This window comes from Limulus polyphemus, unplaced genomic scaffold, assembly GCF_000517525.1.
Source record: "Limulus polyphemus unplaced genomic scaffold, Limulus_polyphemus-2.1.2 Scaffold172, whole genome shotgun sequence".
NCBI lineage: Eukaryota > Metazoa > Arthropoda > Merostomata > Xiphosura > Limulidae > Limulus > Limulus polyphemus.
Window position 1 is genome coordinate 215173 of NW_013665782.1, and position 5807 is coordinate 220979.

Consider the following 5807-nt stretch of genomic DNA (forward strand, 5'->3'; position numbering starts at 1 on the left):
AGGGTGGCGAAGGTAGCGAAAGTCTTCAAGTGACTTGGGTTGGAGGAGTGTACCTCCCATTCGTAGACTTCGGGTGCGTTCAGGGAATACTCGGGCTTGAGGCTTGTAGTGGCGGATGAAGTTAGCCACTACAAGCGGCGAAAAGTCGAGTGGTAGTCCGTAAACCTCTTAAAAAGCTGATGAAAAAATCCAGAAGCTAAGCAACTATTTCTCCATCTATATAAAAGAAAAAGAGTTTTCAAGTGAATCGATTATCAACAAAATAAGAATAATCCCATCTCCCCACAGTGGCTCAGTCTTAAGGCATATAACGTTAAAAACTTGGTTTCAATACTCGTGATTGGCACAGCATACATAGCCCATTGTGTAGCTTTGCGCTTAACAACAATCAAATATACCGACCTATTATTTCTACCTGCAATCCAACAGCCGAAACATTATTGTGGTTACTCAACCAGCTACTAAAACTGTCACCTAAACAGTACATATATTATCGTGGTTACGTAACCAGCTACCAAAACTGTCATCTAAACAGTACATACATTATCCTGGTTACTTAACCAGCTACTAAAACTGTCACCTAAACAGTACATACATTATTGTAATTACGTAACCAGCTACTAAAACTGTCATTTAAACAGTACATACATTATCGTGGTTACGTAACCAGCTACTAAAACTGTCATATAAATAGTACATATATTATCGTGGTAAGTTAACCAGCTACTAAAACTGTACTTTGTGTATCTTGTCATCTAGATATGAATTCTTGGAAAAACTGAAAAAGAAAGAAACAGTTTGACAAACATCTACATTATATTCAGTTTTCATGTAGTTAACCTATACCCATCTATCTTAATATCAGAAGGAATTGGCAAGATGATTGACTATATTTCTTCCCTAGGGAGTAACATCAACCTGTAGGACATTTTCTTACCAACATTCGTGAAATATTTACTTCCGTCCTTTAAAATGATTATTTTAGATTTGAAGATAAACTATACCAATAATCTAAGACAGTAGCTATAAGTAATAGAATAATGGTAGTAGTTTTTATTGTCACCTTTGAAACAAATGCTTAAAAATGTTCAGAAAGGGTTAGCCTACTACCATAAATATGGTAGAATTATATGATGATATTTTTGATATTTGGAACCATGGCCTAAAATACTTACTAACACTACGTCGTTTTTTCAGTAATTTTCATCCCAACATTTAGTTGACCTTACAGCACTCAGAACAAGACAACAGCTTAGTATTCTTAGACACTAAATCAATAATAATACGACACATACACACCTCTCATTACAACAAACCGTCCTAAAACAAAACTAACTACCAAGTTTTCTGTACTTTAATAACCATTACTCAAAACACATGAAAAGAGGAATTGTAACAGAAAAATTAAAAAGAATGCAGAGAAAATATTTCACTCAACAAGCCCTACAGAAGAAAAAACGAGCTGAAGAATTGATGCCATAAATGTTGTATCAACTCCATTTCAAACACACAAGGAAGTAGAAGACCACCACCACCCACCAACAGTACCAAATCAACATCAAAAGCAAATTTGGTTATATAAGCTCACATTGAATGATAGGCAAAATGAACAGGGTTCTTCAAAAGTTATGGTGTGGTATGATATGTTCTCCATCACGAAGTGTTGGATTCTCGTCTTCTTGACAGCAACATGTATATTCGTGCTTGAACTGTACTATTTCAGTGTGGATCTCGAGTTACTAAATGTGGCACGGGCCCCACATCCAGTTGAGACACAGATGTAGTTGGATGTCAGCTTTCCAAAGTGGTTCGAGATTTGAATTTTAGAATTTCTGATACAAAGTCCGGCTGTACTATGACAAAATAAAAACTTTCTTAATAAGTTGGCCTGTGATAATTTTTTTAAGTACTTTTCAATTGAGTCGTACCATGAATTCACTACTCCCTTGAACAGATTTCATATAAATTACATTGTTGTCTTCTTTTCAAAAGTGGAATGCTTATGTGTTTTTCTTCATTAGTAAAATGCTTATGCAGTAATGAATGATAACGTATACAAATATCGTAAATCAAGCTTAATTCATAAGCATTCATGAAAACCATGTAAAACTATAAGAAAGTAGGCCAGTTAATATATTTGCATTTCTTATCACGTGATGATTTTATTCGTTTAAAGAAAATCCTGACAATGAAATGAATTACTTATAAAACTGTTCTTAAAAGGAAAGTAAGTTTCTGGTATGATTTTAGTTGCTTGTCGTCAGAGTAGTTTATTAGTATGAGAAAAATCATCGTAAAAAATGATAATCTCTTACTACTTTTATAATTAAACTAGTTTGCGTAATTTCAGTAATATATGCTTGCTCAAAAATAATCCCCGGTAGGGGTAAGATTTTAAAGTAAATCCCTGGTCGGGGGAGTAAGAATTTGAAATAAATTCCTGGTAGGGATAAGATTTTAAAGTAAATCAAGTTAAATTTCTCATGACAAAACCGAGTCCTGATTGAATGTTACGTCCCCGATAATGGATTTTCTGTTTAGGAAAATATTATGATAGAGAGGAATTCAGTGTGTAGATGACGTTACAAATAACGACAACACAACATTGTAGCATGAAGAATATAGATTTATCAATCTGTATTATACATAATATTAATCAGGTCATATAATGAAATTATTGAGGACACCAAATGTCATTGTCGCCTGGTAGGTTTGCTGTAAGTTTATGGACTTGCAACACTAAAACTTTTCACTAAAACAAAACAAAAAGAAACGAAATGTCACGACAGTCAAAAATTATTTGTTCAAAGCATTTCCAGTTTCATTTTGACGTCCAATCAATACACGCTACTTAGAAAATGATCATTTTCACTAACACAAGACTCGTGCATCAAAGAACTTTTCGTATTACACATTTCTAAATATAAATAACATTTCAAATAATGTTTTGAGCGCTACAACCTAGCCGTTGGGACTTGCTCTGGCATTGAGCTAAAGATCTCTACAGGAGTGACCTACAACAGGCAAAATGTACTGTTATTAATGGAGAAAACAAGTTAATTAATTCAAGTCTTAATGCGACATCTTCTAGATTATTTTTTATTTTTCAACTAACAAGAAGATAAAAAAGAATATGCAGCATATAATGTTTCCATCATTTTATTAACTCTGTTATTAACATTGAATTCCCAATGAAACATACGCCAAGTTATTATATAATTTTATCTGACAACAAACAAATGAGAAAACATAGCAAAGAATAATTTCAGCACTTTATTAAATGTGATTTATATTCTTTTACTTTCGCAATAGGGTTTTAACGTTAAAATGGTATTTTAGATAAAGAAATTTAAGACCAGTGGATAAATATTTTAATATCCGTTTTTATATTATTATTTCTATTATTTGTTTCTTTTTTAAATGAGATGTCACTGTGTATTTAAGACATTCATTTTGTTGTCAACTGAACAGCTTGTAGTATTATGTAAGAATGTTTGGGGATAAACTACTTTAGTGCAATCACAAGCTATTTTTTTCCAAAAACAACTTGTCGTTCAATTCCCAGTGGGTAATCTACAGGTTCTCCAACTATCGATTCTCTAATCCACCGATACTGTATTTAGCGTTTGCATCACAGACTTCACTTCTTCACGTGATGTATAATAACCCTTTTACGTGATCTTCCTTCAATCAGACTTGGTATTTTTAACCTGATGAGCTTCATTAGGCAGTTGTTATTCAGAATGATCTGCAGATTGCTGTTAAGGTTCTAACACTATTAAAATAAAGCCTACAAAGTTTTGCCTATGATGGAAATAGGTGTAGTAATTGTACAGGTGCGTTCTTTACGTCACACAGCAGTGTACATAATAAAAATAACCCATTAAAAATGCAGTCATTGTTAAACTAAAAATAAGCAGCAATAAAAAAATATGTATGTCGATTGAATTATAATAGAATTATTTACCCAAATCCACACATTATAAACTAGTCACAGGCGCTTACCGTCAACTTATTGGCTATGATAACAGACGAGTGGGATTTAACAGTCACTCTTCTCACCCCCACCCCCTACACACACGCACAGGGAAAATGAGACATTAACAGTGAACCTTGATTCTATAGTCTCGCACACTGAACACTTTGACACACAAGGGCCATGATTAGAGGTTCATTTCTTTTATTACAACTTCTGTACCCCAGTGGCACAGCGGTGTGTCTTCGGACTTACAACGATAGAAACCCAGTTTCGATTCCCGTGGTGGATAGATCATAGATAGCCCATTGTGTAGTTTAGTTACAAATATACAAACAATACAACTTGTGTTGTATTAAACATTTTTGTGATGCAACTTTTGTTTTGTTGATCACTAACTAATCGTTCTGATGCCTTTAGTGGTAAAAGTTTTTGTTGTTGAATGACACTTTACACAGCGACAATAATAAACTTCACAGTTGATCTATCTTTCGCAGAAAAAAAGGATAAATAAAATCAGTTATTCTCAAAAGAGGATAGAGAAGCTAGTAATGATAAAGTAAGAAGCGAAATTGGAAGACTAATTTTCCTTGTGGGATTTTGACTAACTGCTAACATTAACGAAGTCAAACCGTCAGCGAACAACGTACATCAAAGTAATATAACTTGCAACAAAATGATTGTAGAAATGTTGACTAGAACTATACGAGAAATACATAATTTGTACAATAAATGTGTATTTTTAATAACAATACAAGTTTAACTGGTTTTTTTCATGTAAATTATGCCTATACTGTCAGTGAAAACTTTAAACAAGTTATATTTAAAATGCAGTGAAAAGTAGGAGCCGACAGAAACAAATTTTAATCCTGGTACTTGCATTTTAAGCATATTTTGTGAAGATAAAAGTATAAACCTTCCACTGGAGAGGATGTTAAATGATTTTATCAGTTAATGTTAGGGAAATTTAAATTATAGCTTTTACTTCATGTGGATGACCTTTACATTTAGGCTTAACAAACTACTAACCGGTGAACTGAACGCCAGAGAAAAGCATTCTTAGTGGTTTGATATGGTATATAAATAGATTTTGTAATTTTAGTGCAACCTCAAGCGTACACACACTAGACAAATACATAAAGTGTGTTGCAAAAAGTATGAAAAGCACCTTCCATTAATGATCCCCATCTGTAAGGTAGCGAAAGAAATTAATAAGAAAAAGGAAACCTTCATTATGCTATATTTACACACACACACACATATATATATTGTAATATGCATGTTCTAATATACTAGTTATTGTTTCCTTGCGATTTTTAGCTTACTTTTATACTCCTTGCAAACCTATTTTATGTGATAAACTACAAAAAAAATAATCGGAATTTTTTCAGAATATTAACGTTTTTATAATTATTGTTGTTTCAGCACAAATCTACACAATGGGGTATCTGCGCTCTGTCCACCACGGGAAGTCGAACTCCAAACTTTAGTGTTATAAGAAACTTACCACTGAACCAGGGGGGAATTTTGATGATGAAGCAACTCAAGTCAACAAAGTTTAACATTATAGTTTTATGTTTTAATAAAAGATTATTTGTACCTTAGGGTAGAATACTTTTGGTTGTTCATAGAACATTGGCTTTCTTTTCAGAGTAAAGTTTCTGAATTTGGCAATGAAAGTTCTGTATGCTTATAGGTGAACTAGCTGGTTATCTACTTATATTGTTTCACTGTGTTGTGATTATTAAACTGGCATCGATGCTGTTTAATGTGATGACGTACAGGTATTAATCAAGGATTATTTAGCCTAAAACCTCATCAAAATTGTAAA

General features: G+C 33.0%; 1 long non-coding RNA gene across 1 annotated transcript in view; it reads left to right on the forward strand.

Moving 5' to 3' along the window:
* LOC111084924 overlaps window positions 1–5434 on the forward strand; it is a 32162-nt gene extending 26728 nt beyond the window's left edge. Inside the window, exon 3 of the long non-coding RNA XR_002609809.1 lies at window positions 5402–5434. This is a non-coding gene — a long non-coding RNA (uncharacterized LOC111084924). The remainder of the gene's footprint in view (window positions 1–5401) is intronic.
* Window positions 5435–5807: the final 373 nt, after the last annotated feature.